The sequence below is a fragment of the Neolamprologus brichardi genome, chromosome 3 (assembly GCF_056152115.1).
Source record: "Neolamprologus brichardi isolate AB-2024 chromosome 3, ASM5615211v1, whole genome shotgun sequence".
In the NCBI taxonomy this organism is placed as follows: domain Eukaryota; kingdom Metazoa; phylum Chordata; class Actinopteri; order Cichliformes; family Cichlidae; genus Neolamprologus; species Neolamprologus brichardi.
The window spans coordinates 11,191,476-11,214,019 of NC_142106.1; positions in this window are offsets into that span (position 1 = coordinate 11,191,476).

The window sequence follows — 22,544 nt, forward strand, 5'->3', positions numbered from 1 at the left end:
CTACTGAAGCTCACAGACTTCAGTCAACCTGTCAGATTATCTAAAAAACTGAAATATGTCATTTTAAACACTTACTGTTGTTCTGAAGGATCTCTGAAACCCTCAAACACTCTTCTGATCATCAGGATGGAAAAAAATAGGATTTACATGAATCAATCCATCCATTTTCTTCTGTTTATATGGGGTCCGGGGGCAGCAGCCTAAGCAGAGAAGCCTGTCCTCCCTCTCCCTGCTGACAAAAGATATAATCTCTCAGGCGGTTCCTGGGTCTGCTGCGTGGCCTCATTCTAGTGAGATATCCAAAGAACATCTCACTCAGGAGGCGTCCAAGAGGAATCCTAGTCAGATGCCCAAACCACCTCACCTGGCTCCTTTGATGTGGAGGAGCAGCATCTCTATTCTGAGCCTCTCCCGGATGGTTCAACTCCTCACCCCATCTCTAAGCAACAGATCTGGTTTACAAAAGTAAATGATTCCAACTAAAACTGTAAAGATGTAACTAGTTTACTCTGTACCAAAACTGACTGAACTGACCAGTAAACTGCTGTTTTAAACAGACACACCCAGATCTGTGACCTTGCCACAGATAAACCACTGTACGCTCAGATATTTGATTAACAAATTTCAAAAATGCAAACTAAGGTGTGACCATAACAGGAAGTGGACTTGTTTCACTGACACAGGTAGATGTGGAGACAACTTCCCACTGGACTTTACATCAACTTGTTCTAATGAATAACAATAAAACCCCATGTTAACATGCTTAGGCTCACATAAAATATACACTATTTATATTTAATTGTACACACACAAAAACCTCATATGAGAATTAAGGTCTCTGTCTGGGCAGTATTTACTTTTATGGGAGCAAAATGATATATTTTTATATATTCCTTTAGTTTTCTTTGTTCTGGTTAAATGTACAGAAATTTGTACAAGACTCAGATAAAAGCAGCATGACAGATGTTTACTTTGACTAGACGAACAGTATTTAGGAGGAGGTGATAGATAATAGGTATTGATAACTGGAGATGAACAACTTAAGCATATTATATATAATATTATATTACAGCATATGTCGAACTAATGTTATCTTATAATACTATGAGCCAGGATAATTTGATAAATATGAATGTAAACAATTTATTCAAAGTTTTAAAGATAAAATATTTTTTTGTCCTCATTTGACCTTAAAGAAAAGGTCAGAGGTCCAAAGTAACATTATATATATGGAATCCCAGATATTATTCCCTACAAGCTGGTACACGTCAATACAAACAAAGGTTTACGTTTTATTGAACTTTGACAGACAGAATGACAGACATGCTAAACACATAAACTCCTTGGTGAAGGTAACGCAGTAATAGATGCAGAAAAAAATGTTCAGAAATGTAAGAAAACAAAACATTATTATTAAAAATCTTAAACACACTGACTGTGATCAAAACCACTTACTTTATTCTGTTCTTGTCTCCATCTGGTAGTTTTTGTCAGCATAACGTCATCGGCTCATAACCACAATCATGTCAGGAAACATCTTCAGGGTTGAAAAACAAATTTAAATCAGAAAAAAGTTACAATTGATTTAAAATCAAAATGAATCAGTTTTACACTCCAGCTGTCAGTGTCTACAGACTAAACTTTGCCAAGTCTGTGAACGTCTGTGAACGAGAACAAAAACAAGTAGTGGTTTGTGCTTTCTCAGTAAACTGAATGCTGACTACGTGGGATATGTGGCTGCTCAAAACAAGTTACAGCAAAGATCTATTCTTGCCTACATTTCCTGAAAAAATAAATAAAACAATAACACATGGATCTGATAGTGTTTACTCTGAAAACATCTGGAGGAATCTTTAAAGTCAGCTTTGAGTTTGTGGAGAAGTGAGTCTCAGAAAGACGTGAAAACTCTTCATGAAGTCGTCACCTCAGAATGATCTGATCAATCAATAAATCAATAATTTACTGATTACAATTGTCCGATCATCAGCAGCACTCAGTATGTGTGTGTTTGCATGTATGTGTTTGTGTGTGTTCATCAGTATCCTGGTCAAACTGGTTCAGTGAGTATTATTGGTACAGATGGACTCATTCATTTCCTGCTAGTGTGTACAGTTTACGTACATTCATCATCTCTAAAACAAGCTTTAGCTAAACATGGAGCTATTTTTAAAAATGTTTCTGTTGTTTTGTCATCATCTCTCTGTTTGTGAAGTGATTTCAAAGATTCTTGTTATTGTGTGTACCTGTGAATATTCACTTCCTTTCTCTGTGCTGAAGTGGGAGAACAAAAAAAAGATTAACAGTAAACACTTAGGAATTAGTGACTGGAAATAAAACAGTGTTTCAGGGGATTTTTGCACATCTGTATTTCTTTAAAATGAACAGTTACATAACCATAAAACATTTGAGCTTTTATACATTCTAATTACTTAAAACCAACAAAGAGCTTTGATTTCCTACGTGTGAGATTTGTTGTAAAGGGCAAAAGAAAACTTCAGATCTCTTTGAGTCCATCAAAAAGTGCAAAGCTGAGCAGACAGTTGCACCTACATAATAATCTGTAAGTAACTGTGTAAACATTTGCTGATTTATCCTTTATTTGACTTAAAGTCCAAATTAGGGATGGGTATCGGCCTCGATACCACATTTTCTAAAGTACTCGTACTCGTTAAAAGTCCCCGATACCGAGGACCGATACCACGGTCTGAGACCTGTCTATGTTTGAGCGTCGTGTAAGGGGTTAATCACAGGCGTCGACTTCATGACCCACTGGGGCATCCAGACCCACACTGCTTAAAAGACTTTCTCCACCCTTGTGGAGTGAAATCAAATACAGTGATATATATATAGTGATCTTGCCACTTTAATAATATATTTACCTTAATAAGAATATCACAGAAACTGATATGGCGCTGTCAGTCTGCCCCAGGGCAGCTGTGGCTACAACCGTAGCTGCCTCCACCAGTGTGTGAATGTGAGAGTGAATGAATAGTGGAATTGTAAAGCGCTTTACAATTCCACTATTCATTATATTTAAACTCAAAAGTACAGTTTTTAAATTTAATGTTGCTGAAACAACAAAATAAATAAAAAAATAAATCTATCTGAAGGAGAAATCACTCATCTTTGGAAAGGAGAGTTTTTTACAGAGAAATGGCTCTTTCCAAAACAAAAGCTATACTATACGCTTCTTCTAGGCTATATTCTCAGCAGCATATTAAAAGTATCAGGTCAGATCCCCATAAGGAGAATAAGTGGTAGGTAGATAAAGTTATACAGGCTGGTGACACAGAGACATTCAGGTCAGTAACTGTACAAATGGAAGGCAGAAGACTAGACACTGAGAGGGAGAAATTCAAAAATATATATATTGACTAATCAAAACCCAGGCTGTGTGGCCATGTGGCTAACGGCAGAGAAGAAGCAGTTCAGGAGGACGGCTGCCAGAGGTGTGGCAGGGCTGGAGGCTAGTCGAGGTGTGGGTGAAGACCTTTGGGTGGCTTGGTAGGTGACCAGCACTGATGTGGCATGGCAGGTGGAGACGGTACCTGGAGTGGCAGGTGCAGGAGGTCCTGGTTGTGGCATGACAGGTCCAGGCGGTGCCAAATGTTGCCGATCAGGTTTGGCAGGAGCAGAACCAGATAGCGGAGCGCAGACCTCTGGCTGAGATGTGATATAACCAAACATCGCTGAGGCCTCTGACTGAGACTGCAGCAGGCTCTGAAGATGGGCGTCCTCCAGCCTCAGCTGGAAAGGGACCCATTGGTTTAATTCCCAAAGCGGGCGATGGCATGGACCTTTCGAACTGGGGTTAACAGTGTCTGTCCATATTTTTCCCTGTCTCTAAAAGAGCACAAACAAAGTCTCTGTCACTCACCACAGCTGGCTACTTTGGGGAAGTGTGGATTAGACATGTGGCGAAGAGCGCTGGAGGCGTAGACGCCAAAATTGCAAGATTAGCAAAAAAAAAAGTGCAAAAGCAGACAGAACAGAATTTGAAGGACGGCCCCTTACCACGTTCACTGCTTTGCTGCACCAGCCCAGCTACCACGCCAAGAACCATTGTTTTGATCAAAGGCACTTAAACCCAAATGACTTTAGTGGTCATCTGATAGATTTCTGATTTAAATATTAAGTCTCTGTCTAGGAGGACCAACATAAGGGTTAAAAAAGGTGTCTCTGTGCCCAGTCCCCAAAGCCAGACCCAAATGCCAATATAACATAAGGTGAGGTTTATTGCTACTGATAACACCAAAACTGAAAGCATTAACTCTGGGGTGAACAAAAAGTGCAACCTAGCTCTGTGTGAAACAAAACCAAACTAAAGACTATTTTCAACACTACACACAAGGTAGTGTTCAGCAGACCTGTTCTTGGAGGCCAAGAACAGGTCTGCTGCTGTCAGTTGCTGCCATGAGAACAACTGCTGGTTTAAGGGTTTTTAAAACAGCCAGTTGTTAATGGGGAACCAACCAGCAGCTGCCAGGTCAACGCCATCCCAAAACAGCTGCCCAGGTCCTCTCATAAAGACCACACATATAAAACACAATCCAGACACATTCATTCAAAATATGGTCAGGGTTCTAACATTAATGTATTGCCATGTATAAAGCAGGTGTTCTGCTTAGTGCTGTGCAATAGTACAAATTCTGGTATAAGTCTGATACCAAGTAAATCCAGGGTCAATATTCCTGATACCAATATTGATGCTGTTGACCTATAAAGGCAACTTATGTTGGTGAGATCAGTCTGTTGTGATTTATGAGATGAATCATCATCTATTTGTTAGTTCAAAAAACATGCATTGACCACTAAATAATTTATAGACCTGGAGTATAAAAGTGTCTGACTCTAAAGTGCTTTGGTTTAGCTTTTGTTGTTTAAAAGAATATAAACAAACAAATAAATTTTCCATAGTGCATATTTTGTTTTGTTTTTAATAAATGAAAAAATATATTTATTTAACAGATTTCAGTCAGCTACATGCTGAACTTGTGTGATAGAATCAAAGCATCAATCTTTTAACACTAGTCTTTATTTAATACCAATATTAAGATTGTCATCAAAACTTTTGAGCTCAAGCGCTGATGTAACACCCAGTTTTACCAGTAGGTGGCAGCAGACCTCATATGTGAATCATTTCCTTTTGAAGCTTCACTGTCATCCCTCACAAACTCATTCACAAGCTGGCAACACTCGGCCTGCACCCCACTCTATGTGACTGGCTACAGGACTTCTTGACTGGCAGGCCTCAGTCTGTCAGGACTTCAGCCAGCATTATTACAAACACTGGCGTCCCACAAGACTGCGTCCTCAGCCCCATCCTCTACACTCTGTACACCCACAACTGTGTCTCCTCCAACAAAGATGATATCATTTTGAAGTTCGCGGACGACACTGCAGTGATCGGTGACATCACTGGAGGGGACGAAGCGGCTTATAGGAGAGAGGTCTGGTCTGGTGTCATGGTGTGAAGACAACAACCTCACCCTCAACACTGACAAGACAAAGGAGATGATTGTGGACACGAGGACGAAGAGGAGGCCTCACCCACCGCTGTCTATCCAGGGCCTTGAAGTGGAGAGGGTGAGCAGCTTTAGGTACCTGGGCGTCTACAACTCTGAGGACCTCACCTGGACACTGAACACCACACAGCTGACATCTTGCTTGAAACCCACATGAATAACACAGAATAAAATCTTTTAATGCAGATAAAGATAATAGCTGGGGAAAAGAACACGATGTTTAAGGCACATTTTAAATAAAAAACAAGGAAACTTAACTGTGGCCATAAAACACAAACATATGTTTATTGTTATTGATGATTTTACAGAAAAATTGAATTTTAAAACTCCAGGTAAAAATACATACTCATATATTTTTATCATAGTTGTTCAGGTAAGTAAAACAAATGAAAATAAAGAACAACATGTGGATGTCCTCTGCTCTGAGGTGCTGGGGGGACCAGTTAGAGACCAGCAGCTGGACGTCAGTGGTTGGACTGGTGGACTACTTCAGTGAAGAATGGACGACGTCTGGCTCTGGTTTAAAGTCTGAACACAAACACACAGTTCAAACAACAGAAAACATGATTACAAGCTTTGTAGTTCAATCAAGACCTCCAATCTCCATCTCTCTGCATCACACACTGTCCCAGTTCAGACTTTACTGGGAACCAGCTCAGATACAAATCACAGAGCTTCCTTTTAGTGGCTCATTGTCCTGATTGCCCTCACCTGTCCCATCACACACTCTGTATGTCTCTGTGTGTATTAGTGTGTGAGAGCTCTCTGCAGTCTTCTTTTCTTCTGAGTTTGTGTGTCTTGTGCATTTTGGTTTTCTTTCTTGGACTGAGTTTGATTTTTGTTGTTGGGCTTATTTTATTTACTTATTTACCTATTTTTATGTGACCCTTAATTTGACAACTCAAAAAGAACACAGCTTTATTGCTGGTGAGGAGGCGACACAAATAACAATACAAAACTAAACTGGGGAAAACTAATGCACAAGGGGGAGAAACACAAAGCTATAAGGGCTGACACAATAGTAACAATGAAAAACACAGGGCTTAAATACATTGAGGGAAAATGAGGGGATTGTGACACAGAAGGAGAGCACAGTTCTTCTGTCTTAGGCTGGACGAGACAAGGGAAGCAAAGTTAGAAACAATGACATGAGACACGGACCTTCAAAGTAAAACAGGAAACACAGACACAACACAGGAAGCCATCACACAAAACCTAAGAACTAAATCCTTGACAACCATAACTGAAACCTAGGGAAAAAACAATAATCAAAACAGTGCAGCCAAGGACTCAGAACATAAACCATAATATAAAAGTACAAGGCTGGTCACAAGGACCCAGATTTTTTAGGTTTCTGTGTGGATGTAAAAATGCACCACACTACACTTCACTGTGCCCTACAGCAAAGTTTAATAAAACATATAGAAAGAGACATGGTGTTATTGACTTGTATTTGTTCATTGAAGCTTGTATATGATTTGTACTATGCTTGAATGAGAAACTGTCTGTTTCCACTCTGGAAGGAGATAACAGATAATCTATAATATCTATAATAATCTATCCATATTTACAGTGAAACTCTTCATTTCCAGAGGAGCGTTACATGATACAGGGTTTAAAATAATCATTCTTTATCTTATACTGAACCTTTGTACAGCCTCTGGTTTTATTCTCTGACTGAAACAAGGTGATTTATTATACCCTTGTTCAAGAAAACATTGTTTTAATTGGCTAGTGTGTGTTTTTTTTGTGCCTGAGATAAGCATATTTGGGATATATCACCTCTCTATAATACCATACAGATTATTGGGAAAAACAACCTGTGAGCAGGCTGCAACCTCAGCTTTTGGCTCACAGGAATTACTGTTCACACAATCACCTCATTATTTAAAAGTTTTGATGTGAGCATGGCCTTTCCAAACCAGTAAATGAATGCTTGGCTGCATTTGAATGGAAAGCAACTGTACCTCTTTTTCTCTTTGGTGTGGCAGCATAATTGTTCATAACTGATGTTTCCTGTTCTCAGTACTGAGTAGCCTGCAGCTGAATAAATATCTGCAGAAAAGAAAAACACAGAAATTACTTCACAACAACAACAGTACAGTGAAATAACGTAGCCATGATGGTTATAATGTATGCAGATTAACTAAACATCACCTCTGTCTAAAATTTCAGAGTTAAAGTAAATAAAAAGTGGGGAAACTGCAGTTTAATAGTTTAACTGCAGATTAATGCAAAGTTATGCCACTTTGTTTGCCACAAACCACTAAGTGTTTGCGTGAGATTCGTTTCCTAAATCTGATTGGTTTCTCCCGTATGGTTGACCAACCAAAGTGAATCGGTTTTTTTGAGTCATTTGATTCACTGAGTCAGTTGACCAGAGAGTGCAAAAAATGTACATTTTCACTCAAACTTAATTTGTTTCTCTTTTCATGTAAATCCTACTGCTAAGATGAATGATTCTTAAAAAAAACCCTAAAAAACAACTATTTTATAGAGCAAAAAAGAGCAAAAACATTTCTAAAATTAAGCAATTTCCTATCAAAATTGCTTAATAAACATTTATTTTGTTTATTTGTATTTTATTAGTATTTTCCCGTAAATGTGTTGTAGTGGCAATTCCTTTGTTTGACAAATCAAACATCCCACAATCAAAAGTCCACAAGCCACTGCTGCACTGAGAGACTATTTTGTACGCAGGCAAAAGAATTCCATTGTCCATACTTGAAAGTTGAGTTTTGATGGTTTATTTATCCAGTTTGGCAAGCAATAACAAGATCCATTTTTTTTGTTACTTCCTGCTGCTTCTCCTGCTCTGGTAAAAAACCATAGGCCCACCCCAGTGCATGCTGGTCCTCTACCAGTCCCTTTATTTATAGAAAACAAAATGGCCCTACAGCTCTTCCTGACTAATTTAACAAAGTAACATCAAACAAACTTTGAAACAAAATATTAACCAACAAATAAACCCCAAAATATAAGTAAACTAACAACAAACTTTAACTAATTTCAAAATAATAATAATAAAAAAAAAAGAACAAATAGCTCCAACATGTGTTAAATATATATTTTCTCATCTAAATGTCCACTGAGCTGTGAGCCAGGGGGCGGTAACGCGCCTTAACATTGGTTGCCAACCAAGAAGAAGAAGAAGCTGTGCGCCAGGAGGGAGGGGGTGAGTAGCTCAAATGTGCTGTTAGCATGTTAGCAGAGCGATCCTACTGTGAACCCAGGAGCTTTTTTCTTGATGTGAGCTTCTATTCAGGGTTTTTTCTTCCAGTTCAGAGCAGAAATGCTTCTGTTAAGAAACTAGCTGTTGTTGTCCCCCCCCCACACACACAATTTTAATTATAAGCTAGATATATTTCTACTAATGGAATTAGTTTGCTAACAGCAACAGGGATGAGTCAGTGAGTCAGTTGGGCTTGTGAATTATGATTCACGAGTCAGTAAAGTGATTCTCGAGTATTGAACGATTCGTCGACGAATCGAACATCACTACTGGAGTAAGCTGTTGGATGTCTACAGGTAACAACTAGCTGACAAAGCTTCAGCAACACCCCTGTTGTGGTCTATCCCCACAGTAGCCTCAGTGAAGAAAAAGCCTTCTGCCGTGTTTCTCCCGAGGCAGAGTTGGACTGTGGAATTTTTTATGCTAAATTTGAGTTGGACTAGGTTTTTGCACCACCAGTGCGGAGCTGTTTCCTTCTTTGCCACCAAGATTTAACAACGTGGTTTGCAGAACTGCTAGCAACACTAAAGGAGTGTTGAATGCTGCAAGCTAGCAAGGATGGTGTGCTGTCAACATACTCAAGCATCTTCTGCTGAGGCCTGCAACAGGTTAGTTTAATTATTTTCTTTGTGTTCACGTGAGCTGACAAATGTACATGCGGTTAATGTTTAACTAATCCCTCCTGCTTCACTGATTTATTACCACCTGGCTGAATGGGAAGGGTTTTTGTTGTGTGTCTGGGGATGCATCATCTCCTAGCTTAGGTAAACTATTTTGTTAAGGTACTTAGCATTGCTGGCTTACTAGGGGTTATATTTGATCTAGTCTTTTCCCTTAGTCAACCACCCACATATTATTGTTGTTTTCTTTTGTGGTGTGTTGTTTATTTGTGGTAAATAAATACCGTAATTTTACACTATTTTCCTATTTTATTCCTTGGATTATTAAATAGATTATAAGAAGCTAAGAGAGATATGACATTAATAGTTAAGTTTTAAAGATCACACAATTGGCCAAGCTGCCTCACTCTGAACACACCTATTTGAGAGCGTGTGTGTTTTTGGTATACTGATTGCTGTTAAAGAGACAAGAACCTGGGGTGATCCAATATCATGGCAAACCATGTAATAGTCTGGCTGGTCTATCATGTACATTTCACACTTTCACACAATGTGAAATGTACACCCCTGCAGAAGTTCCAGTAAGTTGCAGTAACAGCAGAGGTAGGCATTTCATTTCAAGCCAGTATGAAAATAATCATGAAAACAGACATTATAACACATTTACATGTATATACATATTATCCTCCTAACTTAATTGTTTCCAGTTATCAAGGTCCTTCTGCATGCATGTCCATTTCATGTTTCGAAGAGGCAAAGCGTGAAATGGTCTATTGTCTATTTCACATTTAGTCATGATACTGGGTTGCAAAGGCAGCTAGAAATAGTTAGCAAAATGGAGCGGCTTTTAAGGGTTAAAGGTTCAGCCAGTGTGATTAATATTAAAATTGTTATAAGATCATTGCAAACAACAGAACATTTGTGGTATCTGCTTTAAATTGAATCCAACACTAAAGCTAGTTTGGTCAAAACTGGTGTACCAGGCTATGGAGACAGTAGAGCAGTTAGACCACAGATAAAAATACAAAGATGCAAAGATTAACATATGTATGTAACTTTTGTAAATAGCTTTTGCTTTTCAGTCTTCTTTCCTAACACTGCTACTGAGAAACAACAACTGCTGTAACTAGTTGAAGGTGCACGACCACAGATCTTTTTGGGTTTTCTGCTTTTCATCTAACCCACCACTCAACCTAGTTCAATCAAAACTGGGGTACCAAGCAGTACAGAGCAGTTAGAGCGCAGCTAAAAAGACTGTGTGAAGATTAACATATGTATGTAACTTTTGTAAATAGCTGAAGCTTTTCATGGTCTTTGCATTTCTCAACACTTCTGCTGAGAAACAACAGCTACCCTAACTAGTTGAAGGTGCACAACCACAGATCTGACACCTTTTTCAGTGCAAACTGACGCTTCACCACAGAGCAAGTTCTCACGATATGAACTCTGTGCTTGGCCAAACCAGAACAGAGAAGTGTCATCAGCTTCAGACTACAGGAAGGAGCTGCTGTGGTTTTACATGCAGAACATTTTTAGGTAGTTAAATAGGACAAACTCCCTTTTGACAAGAAGACAACTTCAGCAGAACCAGGCACAGGGAGGGCAGCCATCACCTGTGACTGGTTGGAGTGAGGGGAGGAAGACATTGTTAAGGACACGCTGTAGAGATAAAGCAGACACATGTGAGCCTAATCTGTTTAGTTGTAGCACTGTGAAAAGTTATACCACACCTGACATCTATATAAAACAGAACTGTGGCTGAGTCGATGTTATTAGTAAAGGCCAAGTGTGGCACAAGGGAAACTGCAGATGTGTCCTATTTGTCCTCTCTCCAAGAGGAAGTAGAAACCTTCACGTTAAAGTGGAAAGTGTCAGATGTAGTCTCACTGTCTCAGACTAAAGAAACATCAAGAAAAGAATATGTGGTGGATGTCTGTGTGTGTTTTCAGCAGCTCACTCTGAGCTGTTTGTGAGAAAGGTGGAGTCAAAACAATTGAAGCTATGTCAGAGTCCTGACCCATGGGTGCATGAAGGCAAGTCCTTAACCTGCTATGATAGTATTTAACAAATATCTGAGGACAGGAATTATACTAAAGAAATGGACAATAGAAACGATCAGAAAGGGTAAAGGTGAAAAAAAAAATTAACAAAACACAAACAATTAACCAGTGACTAGATTTGGGCAGGTTTCAGTTTGGAATATGCGAGTTGTTTATGCTCACTTAGTTGTTCAGGAAAAGTCAGTGGTGAGAATGTATTGAATATCTTTATTTTATGTTCCAAAGAAAGAAATCTGCCTGTATGTTATAGATTGAGTCTAATGTATATAACCTCAGCTCTGCATTTTACACAACTGACCATCAAATCCTGATTAAAAGGTGGTGGTGTTATTTGTAATTTAGCCACAGCTTAAAAGTGTTATTGTCTCTAATGTCAGACAGACAGGAGACCAATAAGAGCAGATGTACCTCTCATCTGTGATCTGGTTTTCTTGTCTTTGATGATGATTCGACCATAACTGATGTCTTCTGTTCTCACTGCCGAGTAGATTACTGCTGCATCACTGTCTGCACAACAAAACACACAAATTGTTGGAATCACATACATATGAAGCAGTAAAGTCATTTAAACTTTGAGTAAAGCTACATATGTTAAACTGAGTTAAGCTAATTATAAAAGGAAATTATGAATAAAACTATAGTAAGTTTACTTAATGTGAGTATGAATTATTTATTTCTAGCGCCTGATTGAGAAACACCTGCAGGTGACTTTAAAAAAACGATCCTAAACAGGAAACTGTACGACTGCAGAGGTGTTAGCTTGTGTTAACCACAGGCAACAAACACAGAGGGCAGTGTGCAAAGAACAATGCTCAATGAGCACAGAGTGAAATTTTACAGACTTTAAAAAAGCATAATCAAGTCAAACTGAGTTTAATAAATTTGAATAAAGGAAACAAATCAAATGAAAAAAAATGTGACGTTAAAGTCGTGACATACAAAGATGGACTCTGGCAAAATTACTACAGAGTTAAACTTTAGTATCAATTTAAAACTATTTTTATTTTTCTATTACAATGCCCAGTTGTACACTTCTGATTGTCCCTCACATGCTTCATAATAACCTCATAAAAAAATTTCATGGGACATAAAATGTCTATGAATATAATCAGAACTTCATATTTCTTAAAAGTAGAATCGAACAATCACAAATAAATCTTGCAACCCCCAAAAACCCCCAGATTACCTTTGTGGGGTTTTTTTGGCTGTTGATGATTTGATATTTTGACATCACTGTACAAGATGTCATCTTCCACAGCTTCATCTCGATCTTGTGAAATTATTAAAATTTAAAAAAATATTTAAAAACACAATTTTTCTCATTGAAAAGTCCAAATAAAAAATACATTTGTAATGTGAAATTACAATTAAAAAAATCATCGAATGATAATACACATAAATAGTATAGCATACAGATTTACATAACCACATATGAAATTCAAAAGTCTCACCTTCAGGTTTGCTGTGAACACATCGTCTCACCAGCAGAACCAGTAACACCAGTAGAACCACAACACACACTGATCCAACACATGACAACACAGCGAGAACAGGAGGGGAGAGTGATGTAGGTGGAGGTGTGGTGGTGTGTTTCCCTAAAATAAAGCAAACACAGTCATTAAGTTGTCGTCACATTGTGAATGTTGAAAGCTGCAGAAACACAGACAGGTGAGTGTGTCACCTGTGACAGTGATCCAGCTGGATGGAGACTCTCCATGACCGCTGATGTCACACTTGTAGAGGCCTTCATCAGACCTGGAAACATGCTGGATGGTCATGTGACCTGTAGGCTGCTTCCTGATGAGGGAGCCATCTTTATAGAAAGCAGCTGGGAGGTTGGAGGGAGTGGTCTTTGTTTTACAGAGCAGAGTGACGTCATCTCCCTCCATCACAGGGAGGACAGGACTCTGCAGGATCACTGATCCACCTCAACACAGAGACAAACTACAGCATTTCATCCATTTACACACAGCTTCATCAACACTAACTCCACACACTCAGCTTACCAGTGACTGTCAGGTTAACCATGTTACTGATGGGACCCTCTCTGGACTCACACCAGTAAACTCCACTGTCATGAGGTACTGTTAAACTGATCTTACACGTAGAACCATTTACTTCTCCCCACCCATCTCCACACTGAGTCCTCTGTTGTTTGCTTGTGTTTCTCCTCAGAGTCCATCCAGCAGAGCTGTCGACCTCCTCACAGCTCAGAGACACAAAGTCTTCCTTAAAGATCTGAGAGCTGCTGGGACTCACAGTCAGATGAGCTGTGAGGGTTAAAATAAAAGAATTATGATCTGTTAGACTTTACATTGTGAAATATAAACCCAATCAGGTCATATCAGTGAACATTTCTCAGGTTTAAACTGTGACAGAAGAAGGTTACTGACCTTGGTTTGTTGTGCAGCTCAGCAGTGAGATCAGAACTAAAGAGAAATGACACTCAGGTTGATTTGAGGTGAACATAAAGAACAACTCCACACAAAAAGCTGACAAATACACAAACTCATCTCTGATATATCTGCTCATTTCATTTTTGATTCCAGCAACATGTTTCAATAAAGTTTGGACAAGAAAACACTAAAAATCTATCAATTTTCATAATCGCTTGTTAAAATTTGTTAATACCATCAACATATTCATACATTTTGGACTTTTCATGATCCTCTACTCCAGCTATAACGAGTGAATGATTTGATCTTTTCACTGCCTGCTGCGTTTCCTCGACTCCTGAGCAAAGATAAAGAGTCAGTTCAGACCTGCAGTTGGTCCTCGTGGTGTTTTGAACTTGAATTCAGCCTGATTTGTTTTTCATGTCTTCTCCTCCATCATCAGTTATCAGGAGAGCAGACAGTCAAAGTACAAGAATTCAAACAAACACAGAGATTCTACTTACAGAGCAGACACAGCACAGATGTTTCCTTCATCGTCCTTCTCACTCATTTGAGCTTTTTTTCATTTCTCTCACTGACACCAAGTAAAGCCCGCCCTCTTCCTCTGAGCACCAGCTTTCTATTGGCTGAAACACAGTGAGTGGGAAACTGACTTTTTCGATTTGCTTGGAGAAAAGGTTAGCTACTTGTCACTTACCGACACACTGCATGTCCTGATTTTTTTTCAATGTTTCTCTTTTTTTGCCTACTGAACTTTGAATTATTTCAATGAAAAAGACCAGTAAAATCCTAAAATTGTGGAAATATATTCTCATTACTTGTTATGTAACTGAATATCTATATATGAATATATGAATATATGAATATCTATCCTGCCCCTGACACTTAAATTTCCTCTGGTCTCATTGAGCTGTAATTTGGTTCATCAACAAATCTACAGGGTGGGCCATTTATATGGATACACTGTAATAACATGGGAATGGTTGGTGATCTAAGAATCAGAATCAGAATCGTGTTTATTGGCCAAGTATATGTGCAGACACATACAAGGAATTTGGTTCCGGTAGATGGTGGCTCAATGTAAAACACACACACACACACACACACACACACACACACACACACACACACACACACACACACACATATTAAAGTCCTGTTTGTGGCACATTAGTATATGTGTGGGGGCAAACTCCTCAAGATGGGTGGTGGCCATTTAGAAGTCGGCCATCTTGGATACAACTTTTGTTTTTTCAATAGGAAGAGGGCCATGTGACACATCAATGTTTAGGCATTACAGAGCCAAACATGAAAATGAGGAGACAAACACACCGAGAATGAACACAGGTAGACCTATATTAACACTGAACAACTTTATCATCATATTTTTTTATTAATATGAGTTTTATTATTTTGAAATCATCTAGGAAGACTGTTCCGGACCAGGCAGTCCTGAGTTTTATTATAAAGGACTGCCAACCCCTTAGTATTGTGGAGAGTGTCGGAGAGAAACATTCCAAGATCAGAGGATCCTTTAACGTACTGGGGGAATAGGAAGACATCTTATCCAAACCTTTTCCACCTGGCTTTACAGTTTTTGTGTTCCTCAGCTTCATCTATGCCTGTAAGCGTGTGTTTTCCAAAGCTGGGGAAATGGTGTCAAAAAAACTCAATCAGGTCGTTAAGTGATGACGTGACGAATCCTACTTCTGGGCCTAAAGTAGTCTGTGTTTAATATGGCTTTTGTGTTGTTAACATGTTTAATGTTTTGTATTTTCTTCTATTTAATCTCAAAAAGCTCCTAAAAACAGTCAGTGATCACCGTTGACCTCCCTCGGCTTTTATTACCGCTAATCATTTATTTAAGCTCAGTTTTTAAAACCTTGGGATGTACAGCGGGGAAAATAAGTATTTGACACATCAGCATTTCCAGCAGTAAGGGGATTTCCAAGTGGACTATTGACACAACATTCCCACCAGATGTTGCCATCAAGCCAAACATTGAAGTCATACACAAAAATCAGAACATTTAAGTATACAAGTTAAACCATAATAAATAAAGTGAAATGACACAGGGAATAAGTATTGAATACATGAAGATAACAAGGGGCAAAATGACATAGAAAGCCAGGAGATCACCTGAAATCTGTCAGTATTGATGGAGAAACCCAGTCCCCTATCAGTACTAACTGGAATCAGCTGCTGTAGTCCTAATTGATGGCCCATAAAGGCCCCTCATTACCCAGAAGGCACACAGGAAAGACTTCATGATGGGTAAAGGCAAAGAACTCTCACAAGATCTGCGTAATCTCATCGTTGAAAAGCATTGTGATGGGAATGGTTATAGGCGCATTTCCAGAATGCTGAATGTTCCTGTGAGCACTGTGGGGGCCATTATCCGGAAATGGAAAGAGCATCAGTTCACCATAAACCAGCCACGATCAGGTGCTCCACGCAAGATCCCTGTCCGAGGAGTCCACAGAATAATCAGGAGAGTACTCCAAGAGCCAAGAACCACTCGGACAGAACTTCAGGAAGACCTTGCATCAGCAGGTACTGTTGTGTCAAAGAAAACTATAAGCAATGCACTGACCCGCCATGGCATCCATGCACGCTCACCACGCAAGACTCCATTGCTGAACAAAAAGCATGTCAAGGCTCGGTTAAAATTTGCGCAACAGCATTTGGAGAAGCCTGTGGATTATTGGGAGACTATAGTATGGTCAGATGAAAGCAAAATAGAACTTTTTGGCAGTCATTCTACACACCATGTTTGGAGGAGAAATGGCACTGCTCACCACCCCAAGAACACCATACCAACAGTTAAGTTTGGGGGTGGAAGCATCATGGTTTGGGGCTGCTTTTCAGCAAGGGGTACTGGCAGACTTCATATCATTGAAGGCAGGATGAATGGAGCGATGTACCGGGACATTCTGGATAAGAATCTGCTGCCATCTACCAGGAAGCTAAAAATGAAAAGAGGGTGGACATTCCAGCAAGACAATGATCCCAAACACAAGGCCAAGGAAACAATGAAGTGGTTCCAAAGAAAGAAAATCAAGTTGCTTGAATGGCCCAGTCAATCACCTGACCTAAATCCCATAGAGAATCTATGGAGAGAACTGAAGATTAAGGTTCATAGAAGAGGCCCAAGGAACCTCCACGATTTAAAGACCGTTTGTGTGGAGGAATGGGCCAGAATCACTCCTGAGCAATGCAGACGACTGGTCTATCCATACAAGAGGCGTCTAGAAGCTGTAATCACCAACAAAGGCTTTTCTACAAAGTATTAAATAAAGTGTGTTCAATACTTATTCCCTGTGTCATTTCACTTTATTTATTATGGTTTAACTTGTATACTTAAATGTTCTGATTTGTGTGTATGACTTCAATGTTTGGCTTGATGGCAACATCTGGTGGGAATGTTGTGTCAATAGTCCACTTGGAAATCCCCTTACTGCTGGAAATGCTGATGTGTCAAATACTTATTTTCCCCGCTGTAACTACAGCCCAGCCCATGCAGCAATATATGAATGACTAACCTCGTATTGTGGATGGATTATCTCAGTTGTTCTCCTGGCTGAAGTTTGGTCCTTTTACAGCATCCTGCCATGCGATTACATTTGTTCCTGACCACCGAGAACACTCACGTTAACGTTTATTGAGTGGAAAAAAGTTAGCTGTTTATATTATGCTAACGTGTGTCGCTAGTGGTCACGTAGCACATCATTATATACCAGCTAGCCAAACTTCAGTAACCCTACAAACAACACTGCTGTTTAGTTTTCTGTCTTCATTTATGTTGGAAGTGATAACAGAGCTGTACGTTTTAATTTGTTTCCAAAACCCCGCAGTCAGGCCATGCTATATTGTATTTAGATAGAAGCTAGTGAGCTAACTTCTAACTCCGTTAAATGTCATAAATTCCGTTTTCATGGATGCCTGGATGTTAAACTCAATTGTTACACTTGGTAGAGCAGAACGCTGATCATTTTATTACAGATGAAAGACTTTAGACAGTTTTTCAACTCTCAGTAATGCCATAGTGATCGTTTGATATATGGACCTGCAGCGGAGTTTAGGCCCAGACTAGTGATGCGCGAATCATGAACGAATCGTTCAATACTCGAGAATCACTTTACTTACTCATGAATCATGATTTACAAGCCCAACTGACTCACTGACTCATATTATATATGATATATATATATATATATATATATATATATATATACAATATATCTAATTAAATTTGTGGAGAAAAACACAACATCCAGTATCTTAACAAAAAAATTTCTGCTCTGAACTGGAAGAAAATACCCTGAGTAGAAGCTCACATCAAGAAAATAGCTCCTCGGTTCACAGTAGCATCGCTCTGCTAACATGCTAACAGCACATTTGAGCTACTCACCCCCTCCCTCCTGTGCTGAATCGTAAGCGAATCACTCAGGACTCACTAACCCTCCCTCCGGTGCTGAATCATAGAGCGAACAAATCACTGGCCCTTTCTCAATTCTAAAGTACGCGAGTACGGACTCGCGATTTGTATAATTGGAACACCAGCGTACTTGATGATGTCATAGGTCCGGAGTTTTTACTGCCGTCCCCTCTTAATTTAACTGTGAGTAATATGTTATGAAGCTTAACTTTAATCACAGCCAAACTGGTTTACTCAGGAACAAATAAAACACTGAAATAAACCAAACATTAACATTTAGAAGTGATCTAAGTGACTTATATATCATGTTTAACCTCAGTAGTGAAATCTCTATTAATAAAAATAATGTACATGTACATACGTGTACATACCTTAATAAAAACAAGCAGGTGAGATGTTAGAACGCTTTTATTTGTATTTTAGTGGACACTCAATACAATAGACAGCTGCTGGGGTTTGGGGTTTGTTTAACCTGAGTAGCAAAAAGACCGCGGGGGGGTTGAAAACGATGTGCGGGAGTCCGCTGTTCTCGCTGGCTCTAATAATCCTCGACCTCGCTGTCTGCTATGGAGCTGGCGGGTCACAGACGTCTCCGAAAACGTCGGAGCGCGTTTGGAAATATATGATATCTTGATAAATCGAGCAGATATTTGAAGTTTACACAGCTACATTCTCGCTTGAAAATAACTTAAAAGTTTATTTTGTGACCCAGAAAGAGTAATATTTAAAAGTTTTTAGCCCCGCTCGTCCGCCATTGCCGCGTTTGAGTTTTGGACGAAATGCATTCTGGGATATTTAGCTGTACCAAGTCCACACAAGTCACCACCGATGCATGCTCGATAAAACGGACGGAGCGAGAACACATCCGGGACTTTTTCGCGTTCTCGGCTTGATGTGTACTTCAGTACTTTGTCTCCGACTGATGATGTATCACGAGTACACGAGAACGCAAGTACGCACAAGTACTAATATTGGCTGTATCCCAATTCAGGGTCTGCAGCCTTAAAGGCCGCATTTTAAGGCTGATTACGTCACAGCGGCACGACGAAGGCTGTCCCAATTCGAAGGGTGCTCGAAATGCGGCACTCAAATGCGTCCTTCATTTCCCTGAATTTTAAGGACGTGGCGGTGTAGACTTCGTGGCCCAACATATCCCAGAATGCATAGCGCGGCGGTGGGTGTGGATAATTTTGCTGAAGAAAAACGGCGGATGAGGGGCGCCCGAAGAGTAAACTTTAAGTACGTACTGAATATGATGTCACTTATTTATGTGCAATTGTTTAATAACGAAGATCATTAAAACATTACTGTTGGCCACATGTTGGCAAAGTTATGTGACATTAGTGACGTTTGTACTAACTTGGTTTTAAAGCCTTTACTTTAAAATATACGCCGTTCAATAGCTGACCCTAATCTTACAGAGAATGATCAAAGCTCATGTAGAAACAAACAAACAAATGAACAAAAGATTTTCTCCTTCATTTCTGTCAAACAAAGCTGTATGAAACGTTTCTAGCTGTTAGTATCATGGTTGCTAGGCAACCTGGGCAGCGCAACGGAGGCTAGACCGTCCCATTTCACAAGCCTCGCAATTCCGGCCTTAGCGGTCTTTAAGTACGCGGCCCTTGAGGATCGTTGAGACTGCATACTTCAAGGCTGCAGACCCTGAATTGGGATACAGCCATTGAGAGAAGCCCACACACTCACTCACTCACCCCCTCCCTCCTGGCTCACAGCTTCTTCTTCTTCTTCTTGGTTGGCAACCAATGTTAAGGCGCATTACCACCCCCTGGCTCACAGCTCAGTGGACATTTAGATGAGAAAATATATATTTGACACATTTAAGGAAAATACTAATAAAATAAAAATAAACAAAATAAATGTTTATTAAGCAATTTTGATAGGAAATTGCTTAATTTTAGAAATGTTTTTGCTGTTTTTTGCTCTATAAAATAGTTGTTTTCTTTTAGAATCACTCATCTTAGCAGTAGGATATACATGAAAATGTACATTTTTTGCACTCTCTGGTCAACTGACTCAATGATTGCACTCCAGTATGAACACAAATCCCCCAACCCGAGTATCACCACAACTTAACCTAATAGACCTACACCTTAGCTCACAGATTCGCTTTGTCTAGGGTGTATTTCTGGGAATTCACACAACCCAGGATTCAAATCATGGATACATAATGGGTTTGGATTTACATCATTATGAATGAAATGTGCTCTACTTGGAAGCAGCTGGCCCCCCTCCCCTTTCGACAGGTTGTGTGTGAGACTTTAAATCATCAAACTGTAAATTATACATTTTAAATTGTTATTGATCCCTTTACCCCTAGTCCTAAAGTGTATATTTATTTTCTTACTCTTCTTATATTTATTGTTTGTTTACTTGCACAGCTGTAACTGGAGTCTCGTCTCGTCTCTCTATATACTGGACTGTATGTAGTGGAGATGACAATATAGTTTACTTTGACTTCAGCAGCGAGCAGATGCACCGAGGGCTCTCGCGCTCACTTTTTGTGTATAGAATTTCGAAAAAACATTGGTGCAAATTATAAGTCTGTATCATAATGTCTGGTGTTTTCGTGTTTGTTGGTTTGTTTTTATTTTGTTTTATTTTGCGAGTTGGTTATTAGATGCTGCTCCAGCCAGCCAGAGACACCCCCGCCGCCCCGCCCTCTCCTCCCTGTGCCGCAAGCAGCAGGCGCACCTCGCAAACGGAGGGCGCCCTTACTCCCAGCAAATGGGCGATAGAAAACCGATCGGTGCCTATGCCATCCCCAGTATGCGCTGGCTGATGTCGGGGCAGAATGAGTACGAGCAATTTTATTTCATTTTTATTTTTTGCAGATGCCCATGATGCCGCCCCCCACCACGATGCCGCCCCGGGCAACCGCCCGTGTCGCCCGTATCAAAAACCGCTACTGGGTAGGATGTTTTGACAAGGTTTTTGTCAGAACACCGGTGCGTGTGTCAAAAAAATCAACACACTGCTTCAGAAGCACTGTGTCGAAGCTTGATTCGTTTGGCCATAGTCATGTCATTAGTGACGTCTGAAGCTTCATTTAGAACCTATCTGCTTCGGTGTCTGATTCACTGGTTTATAAGCAGGTGAATTATTCGCAGGGTTTGTGGAGTGTTTTGATGGTGACAGATAGCGAACCACTGATATTTATATTGAGAGATTTGGAGCCAGCGAGGAATAGAGTTTCTGTTGTGTGGGAGTATTTTGAGTTGATTTTGGTCAATCGGGTGGGTTTTCCACCTTAGTGTTCTTGTTGTTTGCTTTTGTTTTGTGCGTGTTTATTTTATCTGACAACGAGACAAACTTAAAATGTCAAAAATCTGCTTTTCATAATATAAATATTGTGGCATGCAGAGGAATCTTTACAAAGAAGCTCACAGAGAGAGATTGAGCTTGTTATTCAACCCCAAGCTGGTAGGGGGAGCTCTTTATTAAAACACTTGCTTGTGCTACAATGTGCCTCAAGGTTCAACAACAGCACAACAGAAGTCACTCATGGTACAGCACTCTCTCTACAAAACAACAACTGTCAATGACTCTGCACCACAGCGTAAACACAACATTCAAGATAACAGTTAAAAGTAACGTAACCATAAACAATAAAACAAGAACATCTAAACAGCAGCACAAGTCCCAAGGCATGATGGGAGAGAACTAGCTGTTCCCCCAACACGCCACACAGCCCCCACCTGAGTGGTTAGCTGTCCCCAGCATGTCCATAGCAAAGTCTCTGAGGTGTTGGGGAAGGCAACGGCTTCGTTGAGGACATTCCGTGGGTCCCCCAGCCTCCTCTGAGGCCAGGTTGGGGACCTGCAGTTGAATCTGGAACCCTGACTCCTCCCTGGATGGACTCAAGGGCTGATAGGGTGCCAGGCGATCACGATGGAGTACGACCACCCTGTTCTGTTTGACCAGCCGCACCCTGTAGACCACGTCGGACAGCCTCTCGTGAACAGTGCAGGGTCCAACCCACTGGCTCATCAGTTTGGGAGAAAGCCCTTTCTTCCTCTCTGGGCTGTAGACCCACACATGCTGACCAGGTGAGAGTCCTTCCCCCTTGCAGCGGGTATCATAGGCTCGCTTCTGCTGGGAGCCTGCATCTCGGAGAGCCTACCTGGTCAACTGATGCACCTCTCGGAGCCGGGCGAGGAGGTTGTGGAGGTAGTCCAACCTGGGGTACCTGCACACTTCCTGCTCGGGGGGGGATCCAAACACCAAGTCCACTGGGGTACGAAGCTCATGA